This window comes from Mesoplodon densirostris, chromosome 2 (genome assembly GCF_025265405.1).
Source record: "Mesoplodon densirostris isolate mMesDen1 chromosome 2, mMesDen1 primary haplotype, whole genome shotgun sequence".
NCBI classification, from domain to species: Eukaryota; Metazoa; Chordata; class Mammalia; order Artiodactyla; family Ziphiidae; genus Mesoplodon; species Mesoplodon densirostris.
Genome location: NC_082662.1, coordinates 160,115,047 through 160,128,828, shown reverse-complemented (window position 1 = coordinate 160,128,828; position 13,782 = coordinate 160,115,047). Strand labels below are relative to the sequence as shown.

The 13,782-nt window shown below is 36.7% G+C and overlaps 1 protein-coding gene across 4 annotated transcripts in view; it reads left to right on the top strand.

Moving 5' to 3' along the window:
- The window catches only part of RABGAP1L (RAB GTPase activating protein 1 like), a 694,034-nt gene that overhangs the window by 443,049 nt on the left and 237,203 nt on the right, over nt 1–13,782 (top strand). The window lies entirely within an intron of this gene.

The following is a 13,782-nucleotide window of genomic DNA, read 5'->3' as shown; positions in this document are numbered from 1 at the left end:
CCCACGCACCTAGAGCTGGTGCTCTGCAACAAGAGAAGCCACCACAATGAGAAGCCCATGCACCGCAGCGAAGCGCAGCCCCTGCTCGCCGCAACTAGAGAAAGCCTGCACGCAGCAATGAAGACCCAATGCAGCCAAAAATAAATAAATAAATACATAAATTTATTTTTAAAAAATATCTAAAAACATGCAGGAGGCAAAATTGCTAGGTTTCATGGGTGGATTGACAAAGGAAGGGTCAGAGGTAACATGTCTAGTTTTCTTGCTTAGGTGACTGGATGAAGTATGGTATTTTGAGCTGAGATAGAAAACACGTCCATTGAGATTGAATGGAGAAGAAAGGTTAGGAGTTGATGATGAATTTTATTTTGAAATTTGGGTGGCGTGCTATTTTGGGGATATCTGAGTATAGCTTTCCAGCAACCAACTGTTTATTGGAGACTGACACTGGGGGAAGAATCAAAGCTGAAATCATGAGAGTGGATTAGACCATATAAGAAGAATAAATAGAAGAAGGACAGGATAGATCCCAGGAATGCCAGATATTTAGAGGGCTGATGAGGAAGAGGAATCCTTGAAGAATTTCTGGATTTTCAGCAGAGAAGAAGCATTGTATAATGTCAAATGCAGCAGAGAGGTCCAGCAAGTTTAAAACAAAAGCATTTCTTTTAGGTTTGCATTCTGGAAACGAAGAACAATTATAATAGACTCGTGGTCCTAATGCTGATCATTTGATTTTAATGATACTAATAATATACGGTGGTTCTATTGTGATTATTCACTTTAACTTTGACTTCTTTCTCTGTGGCATCATTATCTGTTTATGGTCTTTTTGATCTTCTCCTTGCTGTCCTTTTTTTTTGTCTTCTCCACAGCCCATGTTCTTCAGATTTCTTGTGATAATCAAGTACTTTATAGTCACAAATTCTTGGAGCCTTTGTTCTATTACTAAACCCACCTAGTAGTTAGAATAGTCAGGTCCCTACCACAGGGGGCTGGAGACTATAAACAGTGACATAGACGTGTTCACCAAGTTTCATAACCACCATTCTTCTAAAAGGAGATTTTATGATCATTCTGACAAGCAGCCGATGTCCAAGCCATGGATAGTGAAGCTTTATCTTCCACAAAGTAATCTTTGAATATGTCACACTTTAGCATTTTAGACCTGTAGCCCCATTAAACACATTATAATATACTGATTAAACTTCAGTGAGAAGAATATCACTCCAGGAAATCTGTTCTGAGACTTAACGGAAGTTTAGTCAACTGTAAGTTCATATTTCTCTGGACATACTTCCTCCCAGAAAAAAAAGAGAGGCAGTGATTCAAATTACTAGGAAACTCAAATAACCCAGATTTTTTTTTTTTTTACATTATCTACTGTCCTATTACAAGGGTCATGGAAAGTCGGCCATTGTAAATATATACAACAAAATTGCCTCCAAAGTATGTGACAAGATGAATAGAAATTCAGTTTAGTTTCTACACTTTCTACATTAATAGAACTATGCAGTTGTTGCCATGGCTTGTAAAAATAACTGGAAATATAGAAATGCCTTCAGAATCCTGGAGGAAAGGTGAACTGATATTCAGTGTTAATGAAAAAAATCTTACATTGTAATTTTTAATTAAAAGTATATGTGATAATTCTGTTAATCAGCATATTTCATTGACTGACCAACCCATCCATTAACCAATTTAAATAAGAGAAGTAATTTTTTCTTTTCCATATTTAATTTTGCCTCTGTGGTTTAAATAGGTAGAAGAATACACTCTAGCTTAAACAATTCATCAAATACACTATCTCGGGTTCCAGGGAGATATGTTATTAGGGTCTTACTGACTAATTTTTTATCAGTTACATAAGCTATTGCTTCTTTTTGCTGCCAGACATCCTTTGGCAACTCCATATTAATCATTGTCAGAACCTGCTTCTTTTTGGGATGCTGTCTTTTCCTCACCCATGGTCATTTATATTTCACATTCACTGCCTAAGAGGAAAGAAAGACCAAAAATGAAAGTAGGTTCAAGAACAAAAATATAGAATTTTAAAGTTTTTCCATGTCTAGATAGTTTTAAGAAATAAGTATCTTCTCCTGGTGCTTAGAAATTTCCAGAAGCTTTGATAATAGCTTTGTAACTTGTAGTAGTTTAAGCAGTGGAAGAATTAAATGTTTATCACATAGATGTTGTTATATCTATTGATGGAATTATAAGAAATTTATCATTTACAGTTTGGAAAAACTGTTACAGCACAGATTGCTTGTAACCATTATAGTGTTTATCTGCCTTTGAAGTTAAATATGTAATAATTATCAGTAATATCATCATTATATTATTAGTGTAATAAATAATGTCCTTTTATACATTTCATTTATTCTAAGAATCGTATAAAACATTTTAGATAATTTTTAAACCCAATATATTTCTCTCACATATTATTGTCAAGCAGCTTTAAGGTTTTTTTTTTTAATTGAACATATACTTTTTTAGACTTTCAGAAAATTATGCTCCTTTTTAAGGTTAAATCACTGTATGTAAACTAATATCAACATGTATGGAAGCTTTCCAACTGCAAAAAGCATTAGTTTTGGTTAACCCAGAATGTTTAAAAGTATTGTTTTTTTTCGAAAACTGTAACCAGGCACAACTCGTTTGGAAACCAGTTTGGCTTTTATCTGATAAAGATATGCATACCAGGCAGCTCCACTCCTAGATATATACTTTAGTCAAATTTATGAACATGTACTCTAAAATCATGTATTAAAATTGTTTTAGGATCAGTGTTTATAATAGTCGAACAACTCAAATGCCCACTATTATAATGTCTAATATTAGAATTATAATTAGACATTAAAATGGATAAATTGTGGTATATTCATTTTGCGGAACACTATACAGCAATTAAAGAAATGTTTCACACTACGTAGGCTAATGTGAATGAATCATACAAACATAATGTTTAGTAAGAAAGCAAATTATTGGTATCATTTGGTATGATTCCATTTTAGTATAATTCAATAACAGACAAAAGTAAACTCTATTTTTAGGATGCTCCATTCATGGAAAATATAAATTATACCAATGAAGTGATTACTGTTAAAACCAGGACAGTGATTTCTCTGAGGAGAAATTGGGAGTCATGACTGGGTGAGGACACATAGGGATCTTCAGGAGTATTAACAGTATTCTAGTTCTTAATCTGTTTTTACTTCATAATTGTATATTCATTGAAGTATAAATTTAACTTTTATGTATTCTTCTGTGTGCCATATTTCAAAATAATATAAGGTTTAAAAATTACAAATCTTTAAATGCTTCCCCCAAAAAAGACAAGTTTCAGATAAGATTTAACCAGTGGGCATAAGAAATGAGAAGCAGAGCTACTTCTTAGTTTTCCTGAAATTAAGGATTCTACAGAGTCCAAGGTAACAAAATAGAGGCTTCCTAGTGTCTTTATATTTATATATAAGTGAAAATATTTGTGCCATTATATTATTTAGGCATCTTTCTGCTACATGTGACATAACATTAACTAAAAGTAGTTTAAATTAAAAAGGAAATATATTGGCTCACATAACTGGGAAGTCCAGAGCAGAGATGCTTTTGATATGGTTGGATTCCAGAGTTCATATTTTGTCATCAGAAATCTGTGTCTCTGTATCTCTGTTCTGCTTACATTTTCTTGCCTTAACTTATATGGGCAGGCCACAAAGTGGGCAGCCTGGCTGCAGACTGGCCCGGCTTCATATCCTTTCAGTTTTACAACTTCATTTAAAAGGGATCATCTTTTGCTATAGCTCCTGCACTTAAACAAACAAACAAACAAAACAAATAAGCAAACAAAACCCCTGAAGGATTCTGGTTGGCCTGCCTTGGGAATCTGCCATCCTTGAATTAATTACTAAGGGCAGGAAGGTAAGGTATCTGATTGGGCTGGCCCAGTCTTGAGTCCACCTCAGTGCTGACAGTGAACTGGATCAACTCCTCCTGAAAAATGGAATGGTTTTCCTACAAGAAAGGAGATTTTGACATCAGATGATAGGGAGATGGGATGCTAGACAGATACATCACGTTATCTTATAGTGATTATTTACAATAAGAGTTTTAGTATATTTTAAATAAGCCCTTCTATATTCCCAAATCACTTTTTCCTTATAAATCCAAGAGGTTTTCCTGTTCTCTGTTAATTCTTGCATCAGTGCTTTGGAGCCATTACCCAGCATCTTCTCTTTGTGTCCTATAAATATACTCAAGACATTTTACCTTAAAAAAAAATCATCTTTTGATCCTCCCATTTAGCTCTCTCAGGTTTCTTTGCCCTTTCAAAGCTGAACTCCTTCAAAAGATAGTAAAAAGCATAACTATGAATTTGAATTGTGGTTTAATACCTTTCAAGTTACATGACCTTGGGCAAGTTTCCTGAGCTTCAGTTTCTTCATTTATAATATAAAGTGAAAATAATATTATCATCCTTCTAGGGTTTTTATGAATATTGAATACCTGTATTAAAAGTGTAGAGTCTTATTTTGTATCTGGCACAAAAAGAGTGCAGCCAGGGGATTAAGTCCAGGCTTTACTTAATAGATGTGTAGTTGTTGACAAATCACTTAACTTCCTTGAACTTCAGTAGTCTAGTATTTAAAATGTAAATTAATACCTACTTTACAGAATTCTGTGAGGATCAAATGGGGTCATGAATGAATGCCTCTAACAATGCTGTTCTTTCTAAACTAATCATTATTTGCTCAGCCGATTCTCTTTTGGACCCTAGCTTATACTGAGCACACATAACAAACTAATATGTGGTACAGTATGTTTTAAGACTTACAAATAGACATTAAATTTAAATGTATTTTTGCATGTATTTGATTTAAAAGGAAAACAAAGAAGTTTTCATCTATTTGCTTTTCAATTTGTAAATAGAAAATGAAGACTCATTAATTTATGATTTTCAGAACAGTCACTAGCATCCACCTTTGTTGAAGAAAACAAAACAAAATCAGTGGAATATTCATTATCTTCATGGAAAAAGGTAGATTGACTACAAAAAGACATGAAACACAATCATGTGAAATAAAAAACTTAGTTTTATCCTAAATAAGGGGATTATTTTAAATTACCAACCTATAATTTTACTTCAAAAAACATCTTGATGTCTGTTACTTCAGGTGAGTCTAAAAGACTTTTGAAGCACTTAGGCTGCTTTGTTTTATAGTTCACTGCAGAGAGAAGCAGTGAAGCTTAGAGACTGGCTCCATTCAGTGATCACCTCTGTTAATACAGGTGGCAGACCATTATCAACATTTGTTAACGAACAGTGATTACATCATGCTTGATTCTCAGATTGTACATGTGAGGCAGGTATTTAGTTTTGTATTTCATAGAGCCATGGATGACATTTTGATATCTTAAATTATAAGATTTTAATGTTTATCTCTTTGTTTCCCCAATAAAACAATACTGATTCCATGACAAAGCTCCTATACATAGCAAAGATGGATATTCACTATTAGAGACACACCATGCTCCAACTTCTTAATACTTTATTTTAAAATGTATTGTTCAGTCATTTATTTTTATTGTAATTTAGACATATCAATTGCATATCAATGATAAATTGGATTGTCTAGTTCAATGAAATATTAATCATTGTAATAAGTTAAATAGTCATTTTAATGCTTTTTAAAAAATAGGTGGATGCCACAATACTACTTAGTGGGGGAACCCACTCTTACACTAGTGAGGTTTGATAGTACAGCTAGGTATTGATTATCAGATCTTGATTGATTTTTTATGTTAATTGAGGGACAAGCTTAATAGCCAATACAAAATACAGATAATACAAAAATTTCTTATGTTTAGCATTTGTAATATTAAAAGAAATCAAGTACTAATATATTTACATTTGGCTGCACCTTGCTTCCACTTTCACACCAATCCTTTCCTTCTACATTTTTGTTGGCTCTTACCTTCACAGTTGCCAACAGATTGCCCTGTGTGAGTGACATGCCTTCATTGATAAAGGCAGATGTATTCAGAGTTTTGCTAAAATTATCTTAAATAAGTATCGAATACTTGCTATTTATTTAACTCTCTGTGCTAAGAGTTTTGGGGGAAAATTTACAAAGTTAAAGCAATGTCCAGAGGTTAGTAGGGGCATACAAATTACTATACTACATGCCACAAAGAGCTTTGGGATTCAAAGAAAGCAGAGATCTCATCAGGTTAAAGTGAATAACAGAGACTTCATGTTCTAAGTGCCATTTATGATCAGCCTTAAAAGATCAGTAAAGTTTCAAAGACATAGCTATGCTACATAGTATATGCCACCCCAGCCATTCACCCTAAGCTCGTGTGCCTTAACTCCAAGGGGAGCCTTGATATTCTTTTGAGTATCTGTGTATAAAGCACTATGGTAGTTGTTGATGTGTAAGACATAGTCTCTGTGTTCAAGGAGGGAAAGAAAAGGGAAATCTACATTTATTGGTCACCTACCACATGCCTACGTTGTGTCTCACATACATCTCACTTATCCTTACAACATCCCAAGGTGAGAGCCCAAGGTGGACATCCAGCTCCCCCAGCATTGCAAAATGCTTCCCAGGATGCCTACTTTGGTCTCACCTCATAGAGATCACTAGGGGAATCTGTGGGGCTTGTGCTCTAGAGATCAGATAGAGACAGAGAAGGAGGTGGGGCTTACAACAACCAATGCTGAAATCTTGGCAGACCACATCCCTGCTTGCAATGGCACTCAAGGAGAAGTCCCAGCCTATAGCTCTGCCCATGTGCAGAGCCAAGCCAGTGACCTCATCTGGCCAGAGGAATTGGTTGGCAGTTCTGCTGAATTTACATCCTCTGTCAGTGGGCCATAATGGCTATAGAACCTGTTCTACTGCCCTGCCCAGGCAGGGAAGCAAATTCATAGGCCGCACACAATTGCCAGTTTAGGCTTCAGTCCTGACCTTCTAGGAAGTTTGTCCAGAGAACCAGAGCAGCTGCAGATCCCATCTTACAGCCCTGCTCAGTCAGAGAGCCAAGGCAGCAGCCCTGCCCAACTGTTAGGCATAGCCTCTGCCCCTGCATAACCAGGTAGCCTGAAGAGTCACCCTGGGCAGCCTCAGAGCCCAGCCTATAGTACCATCAAGCCATGAAGCCTAGCCTACAATCCTGCCTAATTGCTAAACACAGCCTGCAGCCTCATCTAGTCAAGGAGCCTGGATAGTAACCCTACCTGACCACACAGTGAAGTCTTTAGCCCCACCCAGCTGTGTGATATAGCTAGAAGCCCTTCTTGATCAGAGAGCCCATTCTGTTATCTTGCCCAACAGTGGAACACAGCCAACAGCCTCTCTGATCATGAAGCCAAGCCTGTGGTCCTGCCCAACTTCGAAGCACAGCCTATGGCCCCACCTAAACAGAGTCCGGCCAGTGGCACCATCTGGTGGGGAGCACAACCTGATACCTCATCCAACCAGGAGCTATTGCAGAACTCAGGCCATAGATCTTCCTAATTGTAGAGTCTACCCAGTGGTGCCACCCTGCCAGGGAACATAACCTGTGAACTTGTCTATGAACTTGCCTATGAACATAGCCTGTGAACATAGCCTGTGAACTTGCCAATGACAGAGGTGATTGCAGAGCCCCGCTAGTGGCCAATCTGACCATGGAGCACAGCCAGCAGCCCCACCCAATCAGCGAGTTCACCCAATGGCCCTGCTTGTATGGGGATCCCAGCCAGCAGGCCCACCTAACCACAGAGCCAACCCAGTGTCACCACCACTCCCTACCCCAACCTCAGAGCATGAACAGTGGCCTCCCCCAACTAAAGACTTTGAGATCAAGTCCTGCTTTTTCCCATGGATGCTACCAGCATTATTCCAAACTGAGCTAACTGGTGAAGGTCTTTCCATGCCACAGCAAACCTGTAATGTCTGTAAGAGGGAGACTGCTTACTCAAGTGTGCAGATAGCAATGCAGAGGATCAAGGATCATGCAGAATCAGGTAAACATGACATTACCAAAGGAAACTAACAAAGATCAAATAACTGACTCTAAAGAAATAGAGATCTATGAACTATCTGACAGAGAATTCAGAATAATCCTCTGAAAGAAGTTTGGTGAACTACAAGGACACACAGACAACTAAAGGAAGTTAGGAAAGCAATGATGAAAAAAAGAAGTTCAACAAAACAATAGAAATGTCAAACAGATAGAAGTCCTAGATCTGAAAAATACAGTGACAGAACTGATGACTTCAATAGAGAGCTACAACACACTCAACCAAACATAAGAAAGAATTAGTGAACTAGAAGGTAGGTCATTTGAAATTACAAGTCCGAGGAACAAAAAGAAAAAAAGTGGAGAAAAACTTATCGGATACTATCAAATTAAACAATGTATACATTATGGGAATCCTAGAAATAAAAGAGAAAGAGAAAGGGACAGAAAATCTATTTAAAGCAATAATGGATGAAAACTTCCCAAACTTAGGGGGAGAATGAACTTCCAGATTTATGAGGCCCGAAAGACCTCAATGGTTAGAATCTGAAAAGGGCTGCACCAAGACACATTATATTTAAATTGCCAGAAATTGAAGACAAAGAATTTTGAGTGCAGCAAGAGAAAAGCTACTCGTCACATATAAGACTATTTACAGAGTCATAAGACTATTTAGTTTCTCAACAGAAACATTGTAGGCCAGGAAGGAGTGGGATGATATATTCAAAATAGTGAAAGAAAAAAACTGTCAACCAAGAATACTATACCTGGTAAAGCTGTCCTTCGTAAATGAAATAGAGATAAAGACTTTCCCAAACAAAAGACTATTTAGTTTCTCAACAGAAACACTGTAGGCCAGGAAGGAGTGGGATGATATATTCAAAATAGTGAAAGAAAAAAACTGTCAACCAAGAATACTATACCTGGTAAAGCTGTCCTTCGTAAATGAAATAGAGATAAAGACTTTCCCAAACAAAAGCTGAGGGAGTTCATCATCACTAGACCTGCCTTTCAAGAAATACTAAAGGGCATTCTTCAAGCTGAAATAAAAGGATGCTGATTAACATCATAAAAACATGAATGTTTAAAATTCACTGGTAATGGTAAATACATAGTTAAAGTCAGATTCTCTAATACATAATGGTAGTACATAATTCATTTACGACTCTTTTTAAAAAGTTACAAAACAAGTGTATTAAAAAAAACTTCAACTACAGCAATTTTTATCACAATATATATAAAAAAGATGTAAATTGTAACATCAGTAACTTAAAGTGTGAGGTGGGAAGAAATAAAAGTATGAAGCTTTTGTATGCTATCAAAGTTAAGTTGTTATCAACTTAAAATAGGATGTTATAACTATAAGATGTATTATGTAAGACTCTTGTTAACCATAAAGCAAAAACTGACAGTAGATTCACAAAAGAAAAGAGAATCAAAGCATACCATTACAAAGAATCATCAAATCACGAAGGAAGACTGTAAGAAAGGAAGCAAGGAGCAAAGGATTTACACAAAAGAACACAATTAACAAAATGTTAATAGTGAGTCCTTATCTATCAGTAATACTTTAAATGGATAAATTATTTAATCAAGAGACATGGAATGGCTGACTGGACAGAGGAAAAAAAGAAACAGGATCCATTGGTATACTGCCTAAAGAGCCTCACTTTAGCTTTAAGGACACACATAGACTGAGAGTGAAGGGGTAGAAAAAGATATTTCAAGTAAGTGATAACCAAAAGAAAGTAGAGGTAGCTATATGCTTATATCAGACAAAATAGACTTTAAGGAAAAAATGTTCAAAACAGAAGAAGAAAGTCATATAATGATAAAGGAGTCAAACCATCAAGAAGATATAACAAATTATAAAATTTGTATGCACTCACCTGTATGTTCAGAGCACCTAAATATATAAAGCAAATAGAAACAGGACTGAAAGAAGAAATAAATAGCAATACAGTAATATTTGGGTACTTCGGTACCCAACTCTCAACAATGGATAGATCATCCAGGCAGAGAATCAATAAGGAAACAGCAGATTTTAGCAGTACTGTAGACCAAATAGACCTAACAGATATACATAGAACAGTCCATCTACCAGCAGCAACACATTCTTCTCAAGCACACATGGAACATTTTCTAGGCTAGATCATATGTTAGGTCACAGAAAAAGTCTCAACAAATTTGAGATAGAAGTTATATAAAGTATCTTTTACAACCACAGTGTTATGAAACTAGAAGCTAATAACAGGATGAAAGCTGGAAAATTCACAAATGTGTGCAAATTAAAAACACACACCTGAACATACAATGGATGAAAAAAGAGAAATTAAAAAACATATATCTTGGGCTTCCCTGGTGGCGCAGTGGTTGAGAGTCCACCTGCCAATGCAGGCAACGTGGGTTCATGCCCTGGTCCGGGAAGATCCCACATGCCGCAGAGCGGCTGGGCCCGTGAGCCATGGCCGCTGAGCCTGCGCAACCAGAGCCTGTGCTCCGCAACGGGAGAGGCCACAACAGTGAGAGGCCCACGTATTGCAGAAAAAAAAAAATCTTGAGATAAGTGAAAATAGAAACACAACATATCAAAACTTATAGGATGCAGCAAAAGGAGTACTAAGAGGGAATTTTATAGTGATAAATGCATACATCAGGCAAAGAGAAATATCTCAAATGAACAACCTAACTTTACACCTCAAGGAACTGGAAAAAGTAGTACAGACTAAGCCCAAAGTTAGTAGAAGGAAGGAAATAATAAAGACTATAAGACAAATAAATAAAATAGAGAATAGAAAAACAATGGGAAAGATTGACAAAACTAAGAGTTGATTCTTTGAAAAGATAACAAAATTATATACTTTTAGCTAGATTAACTGAAAAAAAAAGAGGGTGCAAATAAATAAAATTATTTAAAAAGAGGAGACATTACAGCTGATACCTCAGAAATACAAAGGATCATAAGAGACTACTGTGAAAAATTATACACCAACAAATTGGATAACCTAGAAAAAATGAGTAAATTTCTAGAAACACACAAGACTCAAGAAATAGAAAATCTGAATAGACCAGTAACAAGTAAGGAGATTAAGTCAAGAATCAAAACTCCCCCAACAGATAAAAGCCTGGGACCAGATGGTTTCACTGGTGCATACTACCAAACATTAAAACCAAACATTTTAAGAAGCATTAGTGCCAATCTTTCTCAAACTCTTCCAGAAAAATTGAAAAGGAGGGAAAACTCCCAAACTTATTTTACAAGGCAAGCTTTACCCTGATACCAAAACCAGAGGAGGATACTACAAGAAAAGAAAACTGTAAGCCAATATCCCTGATGAATGTAGATCAAAAGTTCTCACCAAGGGCCTCCCTGGTGGCGCAGTGGTTGAGAGTCCGCCTGCCGATGCAGGGGATACGAGTTCGTGCCCCGATCTGGGAGGATCCCATATGCCGCGGAGCGGCTGGGCCCGTGAGCCATGGCCGCTGGGCCTGCGCATCCGGAGCCTGTGCTCCGCAACGGGAGAGGCCACAACAGTGAGAGGCCCGCATACCGCAAAAAGGAAAAAAAAAAAAAAAGTTCTCAACAAAATACTGGCAAACTAAATTGAACAACACATTAAAAGGATCATATTCCATGATCAAATGGGATTCATCCCTGGGATGCAAGGATGGTTCGACATATGCAAGTCATAAAAGTTATGTATCACATTAATAAAATGAAAGATAAAAATCATATAATCATCTCAATAGATGCAGAAAAACATTTGACAAAATTCAACATCCATGCGTGAGAAAAGCTGTCAACATACTGGGTATAGATGACACGTGCCTCAACATAATAAAGGCCATATATGACAAGCCAGCAGCTAACATACTCAATGGTGAAAGGTTGAACACTTTTTTTCTGGACATACAGATGGCCATCAGGTACATGAAAAAGTGCTCAATATCACCAATCATTAGTGAAGTGCAAATTAAAACCACAACAAAATATCACCTTACACCTGTTAGAATAGCTATCATCAAAAAGACAAGAATTAACAAGTGTTGGGTGGATATGGAGAACAGGGATCCCTTGTGCACTGTTGGTGGGAATGTGAATTGGTGCAGCTACTGTGGAAAACAGTATGGAGGTTCCTCAAAGAGTCAAAAATAGAACTACCATTTGATCCAGTAGTTCCACTTCTGAGTATTTATCCAAAGGAAACAAAGACACTAACTCAAAAAGATGTCTTCACCCCATGTTCATTGCAGCATTAGTTGCAATAGTGAACACATGGAAACAATCTAAGTGTCTATTGAGTGATGGATGGATAAAGAAAATGTGGTATATACATATAGGGGAATACTATTCAGCCATAAAAAAGGAAATTCTGTTATTTGTGACAACATGGATGAACCTTGAGGGCTTTATGCTAAGTGAAGTAAGTCAGTCAGAGAAAGACATGTATGATCTCACTTATATGTGGAAACGAAAAACGTTTGTTGGGACTTCCCTGGTGGTCCAATGGTTGACTGCACGCTTCCACTGCAGGGGGCATGGGTTCGCTCCATGGTAGGAGAACTAAGATCCCACATGCCCTGTGGCGTGGCCACAAGATTTAAAAAAAAAAACAAAGACAAAGCGGAGGTTGATGGTCGCCAGGTGTGGGAGATGTGGGAAATGGGTGAGTGTGGTGAAAGAGTACAAACTTCCAGTTATTAAATTAATAAGTTCAGGGGATGTAATGTACAGCATAGTAACTGTAGGTGACAATACTATATTGTATATTTGAAAATTGTTTACCACAAAAAAGACAAAAATTCTCACCATAAAAAACAAAAATCGTTAACTATGTGAGGTGATATATGTATATATAAATAAGTAAAATCATCACTTTGTACACCTTAAACTTACACAATGTTGTATGTCAATTATATCTCAATAAAGCTGGGAAAAATTAAACAATATAAATGTATAATTACATATATTAAAAACAGAAAGTGGTAAATACTAATTATTTTGCCACATTTTACTGTTATCTGTACTTTTTAGTCTGTTTATGTCTGTTTTATCTGATGGAAGTAGCATATAATGGTATGTTGTTGAGCATTGCTTCTCAGCTCCAGTTTATTTATTTTCTATATTTGATGAGTTATGGTAATGGCCAACTACTGCTAACGCTACAGCTAGGTCCCTGTTACCCAACTTATTATTATAATTATTAGTATTATATTTATTTGCATTAACAAAGCTATAATTTATTGTTGTAAGTTTTTCTGCCATCATTGAAGTCATTAGTAGCCACCAGTGATTATTGTTTATAATTTCCAAAGTATGTTTTTATCATATATCTTATGTTTTACAATATCATCAATCTAGGCTCAGCCTTCACTCCCTGTTATTGACACTTCACTGAGGTATATTTCAAAAACATGCATTGTCTTATCCTTCAAAGCAAAACACCATTATAAGTCTATGTGTGAACTTCCTTTTTTCTCTGTGGTGTAAATGTCAATTGGTATTTGTTGTTTAGCTATATTTTATATATTTTTAGGTATTCTAATTTTTTTTTTTTTTTTTTTTTTTTTTTGTGGCACGCGGGCTTCTCACTGTTGTGGCCTCTCCCGTTGCGGAGCACAGGCTCCGGACGTGCAGGCTCAGCGGCCATGGCTCACGGGCCCAGCCGCTCCGCGGCATGTGGGATCTTCCCAGACTGGGGCACAAACCCGCGTCCCCTGCATCGGCAGGCGGACTCTCAACCACTGCGCCACCAGGGAAGCCCTGGTATTCTC